This window comes from Dendrobates tinctorius, unplaced genomic scaffold (genome assembly GCF_039654945.1).
Source record: "Dendrobates tinctorius isolate UK_male_01 unplaced genomic scaffold, ASM3965494v1 ptg000147l, whole genome shotgun sequence".
Classification (NCBI taxonomy): Eukaryota; Metazoa; Chordata; class Amphibia; order Anura; family Dendrobatidae; genus Dendrobates; species Dendrobates tinctorius.
Window position 1 is genome coordinate 16,018,279 of NW_027361814.1, and position 16,967 is coordinate 16,035,245.

At 50.7% G+C, this 16,967-nt stretch overlaps 1 protein-coding gene across 1 annotated transcript in view; it reads left to right on the forward strand.

Moving 5' to 3' along the window:
- Window positions 1–16,967, forward strand: part of LOC141049750 (alpha-2-macroglobulin-like protein 1) — a 160,939-nt gene that overhangs the window by 123,243 nt on the left and 20,729 nt on the right.

Sequence of the window (16,967 nt, forward strand, 5' to 3'; positions counted from 1 at the left end):
GGGATCTTCCTCCCCATCCTCTGGCAGATTGCAGACCGGTAGGACGCAAGCTTCACGTTCGTAATGCGCCTTCAGCATGTTGACGTGAAAGGCCTTGCGCCTACCCCGAGCATGGTCAAGCGTGACCACGTAGGTGACCGGGTTGAGCTGTTGGTGGACGACGTATGGGCCTTCCCAGGCTGCCTGAAGCTTATCCGTTGGTACAGGGACCAGCACCCATACCTTTTGACCCACCTGGTAGGTCCGCTCCCGGGCGTTCTGGTCGTACCGGCGCTTCTGGTCAGCCTGAGCCTGCGTCATGTTGTCATGCACCAACTGCGTCAAGGTCTGCATCTTGTCACGGAAGCGCATGACATAATCCACGATGGACACTTCTGTGGGGTTTGGCTCATCTTCCCAGGATTCTCTTATCAACCCAAGGGGTCCCCGGACTCGCCTGCCATACAGGAGCTCGAAGGGGGAGAACCCGGTCGAGGCCTGCAGAACTTCTCTGTAAGCGAACAGCAGGTGTGGGAGGTACCGCTCCCAGTCGCGCCCTTGGGTCTCAACCAGTATGCGGAGCATCTGTTTGAGGGTACCGTTGAAACGTTCACACAAACCATTAGTCTGTGGGTGATACGGACTCGATACCAGCTGCGTCACCTGCATTTTCTCACAGAGAGCCTCCATTAGGCGAGACATGAATTGGGGCCCTTGATCGGTAAGCATCTCCCTAGGAAATCCTACTCTTGAAAAGATGGTCACCAGTGCGTCAGCCACCTTATCTGCCCTGGTTGAAGACAGAGCTACTGCCTCTGGGTACCGGGTTGCGTAGTCTACCACGGTGAGAATGTATCTCTTTCCGGAGCTGCTGGGGACGGACAGCGGTCCTACAATGTCCACCGCGATTCTCTGGAAAGGCTCCTCTATCACCGGCAAAGGAATAAGGGGAGCCTTAAGAGCAGGCCCCGCCTTACCCACTTTTTGACAGGTGGCGCAGGAGCGGCAGTAGTGTGTTACATCTGTCCCCATCTTGGGCCAATAGAAGTGTTGAGACAGCCGTGCCTTTGTTTTGCTGATCCCCAAGTGTCCAGCGAGTGGAATCTCATGGGCAATCCGCAACAACTCAGTTCTGAACTGATAGGGGACGACCAGCTGTCTTTCCCTCAACCACTCCTTTTTAGGATCTCCGGGTACTGTCTCCCGGTACAACCTTCCTCGTTCCCAGAACACCCTCTCCTTATCAGACTTGGAGGTGGGCGTCTCGGCGAGACCTCTCAATTTCTCCAGGCTGGCGTCTGTGTGCAGAGCAGCCTGGAACTCCATGCTGGAGGCTGCCAGAAGTGACGTCAGGGTCCCCTCTTTACTGGGACCCTCTGGAACCGGCTCTGGGTTCACCTCTGGTTCAGTCTCTCCTGTAGCAGCAGAGGGTCCAGAAGACAGTGCGTTACCTGCGATCTGGGCACTCTGACTGCGTGTGACAGCTGCTATGTATGCTGTCTCCCTGGGGATTTCTACAGACCCACCAGCCGGTGCTGGCTTGGGCTCTACCTCCCCATCCACCCCCAACACTTCAGGAGCAGTGCTACTTATGGGCCAGTTACCTTCCTCGGTGGCACTGGTCAGCTGCATGGCATTACCTTCCTCATGGTCCCCATGCACCTCCCCATCCTCTGGCACCGTTGCTTACTCCTGCCAGGGGTTCCTCAGCCATCTCACTCCGCAGAGTGACGGGGCTGAGCACTTCGGTACCTGTGGACACATCTACCGCTTCAAAGAAAGGGTTAACGGGTTCAGTCGGCACAGATACATCAACATCATCATCATCCTTCCTAGGAGAAGAATGGTTATCAGTTTGCTTTGGTACATTCACATCAGCATCAGCATCATACCTGGGGAAAGAATGGTTGTTAGTTGCATCATTACTCATCAAGGCATTAGCAGGTAACACATTCAGTTTCCCGTCATCATCATCATCATCAGGGTTAACGTTACCCTTATTATCAGTTTGGGGAAGGGTGTCAGGGACGTAGTATGCAACCATCCGCCCCAAGTCAGTCCCCAATAAAACATCAGTGGGCAGGTATTCAGACACTCCCACCTCCCTCAACCCGCTCCCGGCACCCCAATCGAGATAAACTCGTGCCACTGGCAAGGGACAACGGGTGCCTCCAATCCCGGTGACAGTCAGGGTTTTCCCCTCAACAAACTCTTCAGGGGCCGCCAGTCCAGGACGGATGAGGGTTCGTTCAGCCCCGGTGTCCTTGAGGCCTGTAGCAAGACGGGCCCCCACCTGAACAGGTTGAACGTTGTCGTCAGCCCTCCCAACCACACCTCCCACCAAAAGAACAGAGGCGTTGGGCCCGGGGGCCTTGGCTGGGGGGTTCTTCGGCCTGTTCGGACAGGCGTAAAAGAAGTGACCAGGCCGCTGGCAGTGGTGACACAGGCGACTGTCAGTAGCCGGCCTGTTGTTGGCAACAGGGACAGGGCCTCCGGAGGGACGGCTAGCTGGGGCATTGGGGTTGGTTGCTGGCTTACCCCCTTTCCAGCTGGTGGCGACTGGCCTCCGCGTCTCGGGCTTCCGGTTGGCCTCGTGGTTGTCGGCGATCTGAGCCGCTTTGTCCGCGTTCGTTGGTTCGCGGTCCAGGATGAACTGTCGGACCTCAGCTGGGCAGAGATGCAGGAACTGGTCTTTGATCATCAGGTCCCGTAGCTGCTCAAAGGTTTCAACGGACAGTCCATGGATCCACTGGTCAAAGTGGGTCCTGAGTCCTTGCACCACATCACTGTAGCTATCATGTGGGCCACGTTGGAGGTGTCGGAACTTCTTTCGGTATACCTCAGGTGTCAGCCGATATTTGGCGATCAGCGCCTCTTTTATGGCGCGATAGTCATCATCATGCGCTTGCGGAAGAGAAGCAAACGCCTGCAGAGCTTTGCCTTTTAGCCCTGGGGTCAAGTACCTGGCCCATTGGTCTTCGGGCAGTCGGTACTGTCTGCAGGCTTTCTCAAAGGCTCGCAGAAACGTGTCCAAGTCCCCATCCTTTTCCATCACGGGAAAGTGCTCTGGCCGGGGTTTAGGAGTCTGGACGCTGCTGGGCTCACTGCTTCGGGCTGTGGGGGCATTCCCACCCCGCTGGAGTACCTCCAGTTCATGGGCCCTCTGCGCCTCCCGCTCGGCTCGCTGCTCTGCTCGCTCAGCCTCAGCTTGGCGCTCGCGTCTCTCCGCCTCCCGCTCGGCTCGCTGCTCTGCTCTCTCTTGAGCTTGCTGGATCAGCTGCAGACGTCCATCACGGTCTTCGGCAGGGAGTGCGTCCAAGGCCGCTTGCAGGTAGGGGTCCAGCGTGCTCTGGTTGAATGTGGGGCCCGCGCTCATGAGTGGAGCCTCTGCGGCAGCCCCATTGTCACTTGGGCCAACTTCTGCACTCGCTGGATTCTGGTCGTTGTCCAGCTGCACTAGAGCTGCGATCATTTGAGCTCTGTTTTTGTTCGTGGCGTCAAGGCCTTGGTACGTGCATAACCCAGCAAGAACTTCCTTTGTCTGCCGGTTGTACCAAGGTTCTCCTTTTGCCGCCATGGTTGCCAAATAAAAGATAGAAAAAGAAAAACGAAGAAATGGGAGAGAATACTTGTACGTACACACAAATGTCTCAGAACTAGTAACCACTGAGTCTGTTCTCCAAAACCTATGATGCAGGATTCCCGCAGGAACCGTGCAGGTTTTTAGTGAGAGGAATGATTGCTCAAACCAAATCACTAATGCTCTAGGATTATCCCACCGCTCTGCCACCAATATGTGACGAACAGCCCACCGCCGTTCGTCCACTTACGGGCGACACTAACGGGGGTCCCGCTGCCACCAAAACGCGACGGACAGCGGACCCTGTGTCACCACTATGTCACAATCCCACCGCTGCCACCAATATGTGACGAACAGCCCACCGCCGTTCGTCCAAATACGGGCGACACTAACGGGGGTCCCGCTGCCACCAAATCGCGACGGACAGCGGACCCTGTGTCACCACTATGTCACAGTCCCACCACTGACACGGGTGTATCAGCGGACGGAGGGATGAGACACAATGCCGGCACACGGCTATCACAGGCGCAGTGGGGCTTATCTTAGTTATCCCACCACTGGCACCATGTGACAAAAATATCCAGCAAGCTAATCTCACTCTACAATTTGCCGCAGGGGGAGTTTAATTTGGATGCCCCACCACTGCTATCAATCTTCCAAGTACTGCGGGGATTTATGTATATCCCACTTTCCAGTTCCACTTTGGAACTCGCAGCTCTCCGGCGCCCCCCTTACCCTCAGGTCAGTCAGGGAACTGCACCTAGGATAATTGGTCGCCGGACGGGCTGCCTGTTGTGAACCGGCAATTAGGCTTCTGCAGTAAGGGAATTATGAATGCTGGTGCCGCAGACCCTTCTAGACTGCCAGCAAGCCGCAATAGCCGTACACAACGCGCTGCCACCAGTCACGGTTACTTAATTCACAGTGTTAAATTAAGAGGGTCCGTGGCAAACCCCTTGAATTAGTAGCGATTATCTATCAAAGGCGTATAGTTCGAGTCTTAGAGCATAGAGACAGATCTAAATAATTATTTCATTTATTTTCCGAAAGAGGACAGTGATTACAGATAAAAGTTGCTATAAAATTGAGACATAAAATATGTACAGTACAGGTATAAAATAAAAGTGGAGAAAACAAAGAGAGTACACTCACAGTTCCATATTGTTCCTTAGGCAGACCATGCGGCTAAGGTGGGTGGAGGCGGAGCTGCACTTCTCCGCTCATCTGGGGATCTTTCTAGCACGACGACTTGAGCTGTTCTGCTCTGGTTTTGTCCAGGAAATGGTTTATAGACTTGCTATGTGACATCACAGAGAGATGCATGCTGGGTTAATCCCACCTCTCTCCTTTGGATGTAGAATTACACTAGAAAACTTATACTAATCATAACTCCGTGGGGGCAGCCCGCACAGACACATATAGGGCATCATTGGTTGTGATTTGTTGAGTACAATAATTCAAGACCAAATGTGCAGTAGTTCTGATACACCGTTTAGCTGGAACACATATCTCAGGTTCTGAAAGGATTACGCTTCGCCAGAACCACGGCAGCGACGCTGTGACCGCCCGGATTACAAAAATGTGATTTTCATATCTCTAGGGTATTTGGTTCTTATGGTATAGTCTCTCATAGTTTTATTCGTTTCAAACAAAGAAGTTTTTCCCGCTCTGAAGAGGAGAGAAGGAAACAAATGGTTGTAGCAGCAGGGGGGTCTCCTATTACTAGTGCGAACACAGGCTGTAGAGGAGGGGGGGTGGCACTGCTCTGTGTGTGTGTGAAGGGAGGAGGGATGAAGCTGCAGAGCTAGCAGCCTGGATTGTCATATCTGCCGGATCTTTCTGGAAAGTTACAACAGAAAACATCATATTTTGTGGACAAAACCCCATACCTCACAGACATTGTACATCACAGGGTTCTTGGATCCATCTCAGGTATCAGGTGAGCTATACACTTTAGATGGGGGTGATGTGTCGCCACCACCCGTGAAGGTATCGCTGACCTGTTGTCAGGAATCTGGTTGTACTCCAGGATGGTCGGTAACGATAGGCAGGTTTGGCCATCTATGGTCTCTACTTTGTATCCGGTTGCTTTTCTCCCCGCCTTCTCAACGGTACCTGAACACGTCCTCAGGGTGTAGGGAGAAACCAGGACCTACAATGCTGAAGTTGTCAAAGAAGATGGACCTGACTAGAGACCTGTCACTTTGGTCATCCAGGATTGCTTAAATCTCGAAGGCTTTGTCCTTGCGGCCTGCAGGATAGACTCGGACAAGGCAGATTTTTGAACAGGACCTTCCTCCTGTGAGTCCCTTACAAATCTCCGTACATTGAGAGCCGACCACAGGGGTGTCTTCGTCAGTGTCCTGCTGCTTCTCATCATGCTCCTCTGCTTGCATTTGAAGCAGATGTTGTCTTCTCCCTGAAGGCTCTGCATTTTAGTAGAGGATGTGGTTTCTCATGTAGAGGACAATATTTACTGACATATTGAGGCTTGCTCTTGTCTGGAGGGGATTTATTCACTTTGTGAGGAGGACCTGTGGAATCAATGTTAGTTTTGTGGACTGCCACGGGTGTTTTACCGGGTTTGGCACCGGAGGCAGTGGAACATGACAGAGTAAAGTCAAAATTAGGGTCATTTCTAATCCTAGATTGTTTGGTGACAAAATCAACAAATACAGTGAAAGGAGGGAATGGTACATTATGATTTTGTTTATACTGTGAACCACATGTAATCTACTTTTCTTGTAGGTTGTAAGGAAGTTTCTCTACTATTGTGATGGACTCAGCTCCTGCTGAGTCGATTTTTTTTAGAGTGGACCCTCTGGGCCGTGGCACTCACCCACCTAGGGCGAGCTGACCTTGTGAGGAACCACCCACTGTACAGGGAGTGTCAGGGGCAAGACCGAGGGGGTAAGCCACCACGACTGCTGTGACCAGACGGCCGGCTCAGGGAGACACTAGTGCGTGTTGGTTCGGCAACAGGAAAGGAGCAAGGTACAAGACAAGACACAGCATGGTCACAGGGTTTCTTCATGAAGCGTGGTCTCAGGGTTTATTCAGATACACAACATAAATACGAGGACACGGAGATACACGGCTACGTGCGTGCAAGGGCACGCCAAGGTCCAAGACAGGGTACGTGCTAGGTGGCACGCCAGGGTCCAAGGCAGGGTGCAATGCAGGATGCGTGCTAGGAGACACGCCAGGGTCCAAGGCAGGGTTCAATTCAGGATGCGTGCTAGGAGACACACCAGGGTCCAAGGCAGGGTTCAATGCAGGATGCATGCTAGGAGACACGCCAGGGTCCAAGGCAGGGTGTAATGCAGGATGCGCCTTACTGACCAGCGCACACGGCTGAGGAACAAGCAGTGGCAGGACTGAGGCACAGACAGGCGGGCAAGAGGAAAACAAGACAGGGTGCGTGCTAGGCGACACGCGGGGAACTAGGCAAGGAAAAGACAAAGCAAGGAGAGGAACCTAGGAGAAGCACAGAGCCGAGTACAGACAATACAGGAGAAGAGAGTGTGCCAGGAGACACAACAGAGCACAAGGCAGAGTACAGAGCTAGCAGCGGAGCATAGGCCGAAGCCCAGAGCCGGTTCAAGGAAGAACCTTGAGACTACCCTGGAAATGTGCTTGAGGAGCACCATAGGTCAGAGAGCAGGAATGGTGAGTGTACCAGGAGGCATAACAGAGCACCAGGCAGAGAACAGGGCTAGCAGCGGAGCGTAGGCCAAAGCCGGGTCAAGGAAGAACCTTGAGACTAGCCTGGAAATGTGCTTGAGGAGCACCATAGGTCAGAGAGCAGGAATGGTGTGTGTGCCAGGAGGCACAACAGAGCACCAGTCAGAGAACAGAGCTAGCAGTGGAACGTAGGCCAAAGCCCAGAGCGGGGTCAAGGAAGAACCTTGAGACTAGCCTGGAAATGTGCTTGAGGAGCACCATAGGTCAGAGAGCAGGAATGGTGCATGTGCCAGGAGGCACAACAGAGCACCAGGCAGAGAACAGAGCTAGCAAAGGCATAGGAAAGAAACGAGGCAAGAGACAAACAAGACATGAGATCAAGTACAGGACACTGGGCGCAGACATGACTAAGGACAAACACAGGACAGCAGACGAAGTACAAGCACTGAGCATGTGCAAAGAAGCACGACAGGGCAAAGTGCTGGGGCACAGAATACCAGGAGCAACCGAGCAGCCTAGCAGGGAAGCAACATAATAATCAGGCACTGACCATAGGACGGGGCGGTCTGATATAGGGCATTAGCACCTGCACTTCCGGGTCGGACCAGAAGAACTTCCGGTTCAGATCCTCCAGGATCATAGAGAGGGTCACATGATCAGGGCCTCCAGGACCATAGAGAGAAGATTGCTGGATCATATTCTGCTGGACCATAGAGAGGGTCACATGATCAGAGCCTCCAGGACCATAGAGAGAGGATTGCTGGATCAGATTCTGTATGAGACTTTGGTAGTACTCCAAGAGTGGACCCGCTGGACCGTGGCAACGAACCTCCCACGGGCAAGCTGACCAGGTGGACCACCCCCTATACAGGGAGTGTTTGGGGCAGGCCCGCGGGTATCTATCACCCCGGCAGCTGGTACCCAGGGAGAGGGCCGCGGGGACCCAACGGAACACAAGAGGGGTCGGCAGGTAATCTCTCTGTGAGAGGAACACGGCAGGCGGACAGATCTGGAACACGGGTGGGCCGGCAGGCAGAAGACACGGACTGGAGACAGCTGGAGGACCAGGACGGGGCGGAACTGGCTGGGAACTCCGGAACCTAAGACAGAGAATAGTGGAGAGGCACTATTAGCTGAGGAACGGTTGAGAGCAGAGGTGCGCACAGAGACAAGGGGGCCAGGATCACAAGCAGGGCTCAAGCGATTATCAGGCACCGTCAGGAGGGAGAGGCGGCCTGATATAGGGCATCTGAACAGGGATTTCCGGGTCGTGACCCTCGCAGGCGCAGGCTGAGGAGGGCGCATGCGCTCAGGGGGAATGAAGGGAGCGCACGCTCCTGAGTTCAGAGTGGGCGCGTGCCCGTCGAGGAGCAGGAAGCCGGGCAGGGGCGCGCGCCTGTCTGGAGCAGAGGATACGGGCAGGAGCGGGTGCCGGGTAAGAGAAACGGGCGAGCCGCGGTGAGGAACGGGGCAGGCGTGACCGCAGCGTGGAAGCCGCCAGGGAGCGGGATGGCAGCGGCAGGGGAGCCGGGAGCAGCGGGGACCGCGGCAGGACCTGCGGACGCGGCATTCTGCTGGACCGTAGAGACGATCACAGCAGGCAGAGCATGGACGGGTGCGCACACAGCCATGGCATGCAGCCATGAGGTGAGGTGTGCATGCACACTGCTCCAGGAGTGACGCAGCACAACAGTTACAAGTTGCACATGCACACTGCTCCAGGGATCACTCAGCACAATAGTCATGAGGTGCGTGTGCACACCTCTCCAGGGGTCATGCAGTATAATGGACATGACAGATATAACAGTGAGGTGCGCGTGCACACTGCTCCAGGGGTCATGCAGCACACAAGACATAACGAGCAAGACAGTAAAGGCCCCTTTACATTTAGCGATGCACCAGCGATCCCGACCACGATACGACCCGGTCAGGATCGCTGGTGCATCGCTAAATGGTCGCTAGTGAGCTGCCACACAGGCAGATCTCACAGCGATGCAGCAGCGATACAGCGGTCATTACTTACCTTTTAGACGAGGCGATCCTGACGTCCTCTCGTCCGCGTCCACGTGTTGCTCGTCGGCACCAGCAGGAAGCGCCTGATGAGAAATGGAGCTGCCCATTCAGCGACAGACAGCGGGGGAGCCGGTTGGAGGTAAGTATCACACATAGAGATATCGCTAGTGATATCGCTGCTGCGTCACCAAATCGGTGTTGCTTTAGCGATATTGCTAGCGATATCGCTATGTGTAAAACCCCCTTTAGGTGCGCTGGCACACCAGGGGTCATGCGGCATATCAGACATGACGGGCATGACAACTATCGGATTGACACCCTTAGTGGTCTCTAAGAATGCCAATCCGGGCAAGTCTCTTTCCTGCTGGGCAACCTGCAACTCATTTAATAAATCTCTCAGTTCTCTAAGCTTTAGATAACCTTTAGGTCCTATCTTAGGAAAATCATCAATTCTTTTATATAAAGCATTCTCTATGACTTCTACTGTCCCATAGCATTCATCAAGTCTCTCCCACACTTTATGTAGGGCTGTGCGAGGATGCTTTACATTAATGTCTCTCAGTCTTTTGGCATGCTCGACTGACTCACTTCCAAGCCACTTTACCAGTCGATCTACTCACTTCCAAGCCACTTTACCAGGAGATCTAACTCCTCACTACAAGAAAGATCCAGACCATGAATGGCATTCCGGAACGAGGCTCGCCATGACCGTTAGTTCTCGGGTTTATCAGTGAACTTTACAAGTCCCTTTTGTAACCAGATCTCGGTGGGCAGGGAATTTTGCAAGGTCCATGGTGGCTCCGTCAGTGCTGGCATGAGCCTGTGTGTAATAGTCATGTCTAGTGTGTGGTGTATCATCATACCTGTAAGATGCTTCTGACTCCGGATATTCTGTGCGGTACCTTGTCGGTGGAGAAGGTGTCTCTTTAAGGTGGGATTGGAGCTGTACCTTCTTTTCAGTGGAACGGTAGCTGTGGTCGACATCTCTGTGCTGGACGTCTCCTCGCATATTTGTTAGAATCTGCTCAGTTTGTGACTATCCGCCATTTTCTTGTAGTGTTCTGGCTGCTGGTCTTTCTCCCCTGGTGCTGGGTTTGCCTTTGTTCAGGTGATTGTATCACTCTTTATTTGCCTGCACCTGTCAGTTTTCCCCCTCCTACCCTAGTCCTGTGCTGCAGAACCGTAACAGTTTGTCCAACCCGAGAAAGCATTAAAAAAAAAAACCTCCCGGATTTGTGCAATATGAACAGCGTTCAAGATCTCGCTCAACGCCTGCAACAGTTAACATTGGAAGATTCCGGCTTACAAAAGCATGTGAGTAACTGCCAAGGGGTCCGCCCCGAAGAGCCTAAGGTGAGCTTGCCTGAATGTTTTTCTGGTAAACGGCAGGAATTTTTTTAGTTAAAAAAATGCATGTTTCGGCTTAGACCCAGATCTTCAGGAGCTGAATTACAGCGTGTGGGGATTATTATATCCCTATTGCGAGGGTCATTTTCATTGTGTCCAGATGACCCTTGTTTGATGTCAGTAGAAGCGTTTTTTTCTGCTATGGGGTAAATTTATGACGATCCGGATCGGGTCACTACAGCTGAGGCAAAACTCAGATGGCTGAAACAGGGTTCTGGTGACACTGAGGGATATTGCACCCAGTTTAGACGATGGTCTGCAGAAATCAGCTGGAATGACCCTGCACTCAGGAGTCAGTTTTTGTCAGGTCTGAATGACCGGGTTAAAGACTTACTCATTGCATACCCTGCACCTGATACACTTGAGGCTGCAATGCAGTTAGCCATCAGGGTGGATAGAAAATTGAGAGAAAGGCAGAATAAGGATTCAATTCTACTGGGTCCTGTCTCTCAAGAGACCCCCGTGGACTACAGGGAACCGATGCAACTTGGTGCTATGTCCTTTCGTTCCCAGGAAAGGGAGAGAAGGTTATCTGAGGGGCTATGCCTTTATTGTGGTAAGACTGGCCATTTTATTAAGCAATGTGAAGGTTGCATAAATTAGGAAAAAAAAAATAGGGCTCAGAGTTACCCTCCCGTTCGTACTGCATTTTTACGGTCCGCAGGAGTTTCTTTTTCTGGTAGTTCTATCTGTCATGGTCATACTATGGATTTTCAAGTCATGGTGGACTGAGGGTTTGCACTGAATTTGATCGATCAACAATTTCTTGACAAGTATAAGATTGAGTCTGTACCTTTGTCATCCCCTTTTCCTGTAGTGGCGATTGATAACACTCCGCTCGAGAATGGGTGTGTTTCCCGAAAGGTCACCGGGTTTCCACTCACTGTGAATATGGAACACCAGGAATCTTTAGATTTGTTTGTACTTGATAAATTGCCTTTTCCAGTCGTTCTGGGGTTAACCTGGTTAAAAGTGCACAATCCTGTACTGGACTGGTCATCAAATAATATAAGATCCTGGGGTCAGGGGTGTCATGGGAAATGTGATGTACGCATTGCTGCTGTGGTGAAAAATGAGCTGCCTGAACCCATTCAGGAATTCTGGAAAGTATTTTCTGAAGTTGAGTCACAAGCTCTGCCACCGCATAGAGATTACGATTAAAAGTGCACAATCCTGTACTGGACTGGTCATCAAATAATATAAGATCCTGGGGTCAGGGGTGTCATGGGAAATGTGATGTACGCATTGCTGCTGTGGTGAAAAATGAGCTGCCTGAACCCATTCAGGAATTCTGGAAAGTATTTTCTGAAGTTGAGTCACAAGCTCTGCCACCGCATAGAGATTACGATTGCGCTATTGAGTTCGTCCCAGGTGCTACTCTCCCTAAGCGTTGCTTATTTAATCTGACTATCCCCGTGAGGGAGGCCTAAAAGGAATACCTGCAGACTAGTCTTGCTGCAGGTCATATAAGACCCTCCAAGTCCCCTGTGGCTGTGGGATTCTTGTTTGTCAAAAAGAAAGATGGGGGTATTAGGCCGTGTTTGGATTTCAGGGAGATTAACAAGATCACTGTAGGCAATCCTTACTCCTTGCCGCTAATTCCGGATTTGTTTAACCAATTGGTTGGAGCCAAGTGGTTCTCTAAGATTGATCTCCGTGGGGCACATAATTTGCTGCGAATTAAAGAAGGCAATGAATGGAAGGTAGCCTTTAATACCCCAGAAGGTCATTTTGAGTGTCTAGTAAAGCCTTTCGGCCTTACAAATGCTCCGGTGTTCTTTCAAAATTTCATCAATGACATTCTGAGACCGTTGATCGGTAGAAGTGTTATCGTTTATTTGGATGATATTTTGATCTACTCACCCAATCTGGAGTCGCATTGGCAGAGAGTCCGCGAGGTTCTGCAGATTCTGAGAGAAAAGTCACTCTTTCCTAAACTGGAGAAATGCGAGTTTGCTGTACAGAAAATTAGCATTTTGGGGTACATTGTTTCCAGTGATGGGTTTGAGATGGACCCGGTGAAGGTCCAGGCGGTATTGGAGTGGCCAAGACCTGAATGCTTGAAGGCAATTCAGAGATTCTTGGGGTTTGCTAATTATTACAGAAAATTCATAAAGAATTTTTCTGTTATCGCCAAACCCCTTACTGATCTGACTAAGAAGGGTGACAATACTGTCCAATGGTCCCCTGAGGCTGTCAAGGCCTTTGAGCATCTCAAGGAGATGTTTAGCTCTGCTCCTGTCTTGATCCAGACAGATGAGACTAAGCCCTTTCTGGTAGAGGTGGATACCTCATCAGTAGGATTGGGGGCTGTTCTGTCACAGGAGGGAGAGGATGGGGTACATCCCTGTGCATTCTTCTTTAAGAAATTTTCAGAGGCGGCGCTCAACTACAATGTTGGGAACCGAGAATCGCTGGCTATTAAGCTTGCGTTTGAGCATTGGCGACATTTTTTGGAGGGCGCTAGACATCCTATACAAGTCTTTACAGATCACAAGAATCTGATCTATCTGGATGCTGCCAAACGTTTGAATGCTCGTCAAGCCAGGTGGGCATTGTTTTTTGCCCAGTTCCATTTTTCTGTGACATATATCCCTGGGACAAAGAATGTTAAAGCTGATGCTTTGTCTTGAAGTTTCTCCCCAGCAGTTAATACTGCAAAGGAGGAATCTATTCTGCAGAAAGGGGTGGTGGTGGCAGCTTTAGGTTCTGAGTTGGAATATAGCATTCTTAAAGCCCAGGATGCAGCACCAACCAACACTCCATATGGGAAATTATTTGTGCCTAAAGCCCTGAGGAGAGCTTTGTTTATGGAATGTCATGAGTCTTCTCTAGCGGATCATCCAGGAATTGCCGAAGCTAGAAAGTCAATCGGCCGGAATTTCTGGTGGCCGGGGTGGCTAAGAGAAATCGTCAAGTGGGTGCGTCAGTTTACCATGTGCGCTAGGTCTAAAGCTTCTCATGCTCCAGCGGCAGGGTTGCTGTGCCATTAAAGGTTCCTAGTTCCCCATGGACGCATCTTGCAATGGATTTTATTACTGACCTGCCGGTCTCTGAGGGTTTTTCTGTCATCTGTGTTTTGGTGGACCGGTTTAGTAAGATGTGTCATCTGGTCCTGTTCAATAAATTACCCTATGCTAAGACACTTGCCAGGGCATTCGTGAAAGAGATTGTCAGACTCTATGGTGTCCCCACGGACATTGTCTCCGATAGGGGACCACAGTTTGTGGCTCAATTTTGGTGTGCCTTTTGGGACAGACTTAAGGTTCATTTGTCATTTTCATCAGGTTATCATCTGGAGTCCAATGGACAGACCGAGAGGAAGAACCAGGACATTGCGCAGTTTTTGAGATGTTTTGTAGCAGACAATCAGGAGATGTCACTGCCCCCCGAGGAAGCCAGACAGGCGAAACGTGCGTCGGGGCACGTTCCTGGAACTCAGACATTCACCCAGATGGGTAAGCACTATATGGCACTTTGATCTGCACTGTCACTTTATTCAGAAGGGAAGGCATAGCCCCATTGGCGCGTCTTCATACGTGTTGATTACTGTGTAGCCTTATTTGCAGTCTCTGCACTTTGCATTTAGATATGTGTATATACATTGTGTATTTATGGGAATCAAAGAGACATGCTTTTTGTACACATGGGGAGAGGGCATGACATGGGCATTTTTTTGCCTTCCTTCTTTTTAGGAACATTTCCTATGGTGCACTTTACTTGTGCCTCGGCTATGAATTAGTTCCGGGGAATCTGTCTTTTGTCTCCCAAACACTGATTAATTCATCTACTATTACTATGATTTTGTAGTTTTATGTAGTGTTTAATAAAAGGTTTTTTTTAATCAAAATTTTTTTTCATGTTCATTTATATTGGGCGGTATGCTCTTCCTATGTGTGAATTCTGTATTATGCTTAGAGTGGCCCATCCCCTTTGGGGATTATGGAAATTGCTAGTTACCCATAGTATCGGATATATTAAACTAATCAGGAGATGTGGTCAGAATATCTACCATTAGCTGAGTTTGCTCTCAATAATCATATGTCTTCTTTGGCTGGTTGTTCTCCTTTTTTCTGTTGCACTGAGAAGCATCCATCTTTTGGTCCTTTTTCTAGGATTGGGGCAGCGGTGCCTGAGGAGGAGAGTTTTTCTGGAAATTTGGAAAGGGTTTGGACCAGTGTACGCCATAATCTGAATCAGGCGAATAGGAGGTCTAAGAAATATTTTGACAAGAAAAGAAGGGAGGCGAGGTTTGTTGTTGGGGACATGGTTTGATTGTCCTCTAAGAATCTGCGTTTAAAAATCCCTTCCAAAAAACTGGGGCCTAAGTTTGTTGGACCCTTCAAAGTGGTTCAGATTGTCAACTCGGCAGCGGTCAGATTGGACATTCCTTCGTCGTGGAAAATTAATTCAGTTTTTCATGTATCTTTACTGAAGAAAGTTGACACGTCTGATAAGGTGGCTATGCCGTCTGCTCCTCCAATTGATGAGGACTGTGAGTTTGAGATTTCACGCATTCTTGATTCCAGTGGCACAGAGGAGGCTTACAGTATCTCGTGTCCTGGAAGGGTTTTGGTCCCGAGGACAATTCCTGGGTGAAAGCGGTGGACGACTCAGCCTCAAGATTAATTAAGGCTTTTCACAGGAGATTTCCGAAAAAGGCTCAGCCTAGAGGATCCGGGGGATCCTCATTAAAGGGGAGGTACTGTTAGAATCTGCTCCGTTTGTGACTATCCGCCATTTTTTGTAGTGTTCTGGCTGCTGGTCTTTTTCCCCTGGTGCGGGGTTTGCCTTTGGTCAGGTGATTGTATCACCCTTTATTAGCCTGCACCTGTCTCTCATTCCTTGCTGGACAACAGTGTTAATCCACTTGATGTCTAGCTTGGAGCCTTGCTTTGCGCTCTGTGTGTTTAATTAGTGCAGTTCTGGGACCTCTGGTTCTGCTAGTCTTAGTTGCCATTTTCAGTTTGTTTCTGCAGTCTTCTTTGTGTTTTCTGTTAAGAGGTGACCCATTTTTGTACCCAGTCCTTATATCTTTCAGGGACCCATTCCCCCTATCTATAGGTCTTTGCTTGAGATTAGCCTAGGATCGTCGGTGGGTCTATTCACAAGGAATGTGTCGCCCACTCCATCATAGGGCATCAGCCTAGCCGCACTGCAGGGTCAGTTTTCTCCCTCCTACCCTAGTCCTGTGCTGCAGAACCGTAACACTATGGTTGTGGGTTGGATCGTTGGCAATCGGCATAGGCTGATTGATATGATGCGCCAGGGCTGTCATCTACGCCGGAATGTTGATGGACATATTCTAAGACGCGTTGCGCTGGATCTTGCTGCTCTAGACCTGGTCTGAGAATGTTGCTGAGTCTCTCAAAATCAGGATCTTTCGTAGCTTCCAAATACTCTGCTTTAGCTATTGCAGCTGCTGTCTCTTTGTCTGCAGCAAGTCTTTCTAGTTCTGTCTGCAGGAGTGCGGTTTCGGCCTCTCTCTCTACTTGCAGACGTGCATTTTCCACCTCTCTCTCTGCCTGTAAACATGCAGTTTCGGCACCTTGATCTGCTTGTCTCATCTTTAAATGCATCTCTCGTTCGGCGAAGGAGGATCTTGCTTTGGCGCGAGTGACAGCAGCTAGCACTGCTAATGACGATCGGCTGGAGCTTGCTCGTGACCTCGTTTTGAGTGAGGATGTGCTTTTTCGAGACACGCCACATTTAGCTGCATACTACTGAGTATATTGGCGGGAAACAGTCTATGTATGGCGGGCTTCCGCGTGGCAGGAAAGATGTGGCACTTCTTAGTGGGCTGCAGTAGCGTTCTGCGGCTGCTGTGATACCCGTATGTGGAGCAGTGTGGGTGTTAGCGGTCCAGTACAGCCTATGCAATCACCGCATGCAACCAGCGGTCCTTTATTGACCCCTGGGCTCTTATTCCCGGCGGCTGCTGTAATACCCACATGCGGAGCAGTCTGGGTGACAGCGGTCCCTTACAGTCTGTGTAACCACCGCGTGCAACCAGCGGTCCATTTTACTGAGCCCTATGCTCTTGTCTCTGCGGCTGTGTGGCGGCTGCTGTAGTATCTATATGCAGAGCAGTTTAGGTGGTAGCGGTGCCGTATAGCCTGGTTAACCACCGCCTGCGACTGGCGGTTCCGTTTTTACTGAGCCCTGTGCTCTTGTCTCTGTGGCTGCCGTAGTACCCGTTTGTGGACAGTTTGAGTGGTAGCGGAGCCGTATAGCCTGTGTAACCAACGCCTGCGAATGGCAGTTCCGTTTTTACTGTTCTGCCATCTTCCACGTATGATGCTTT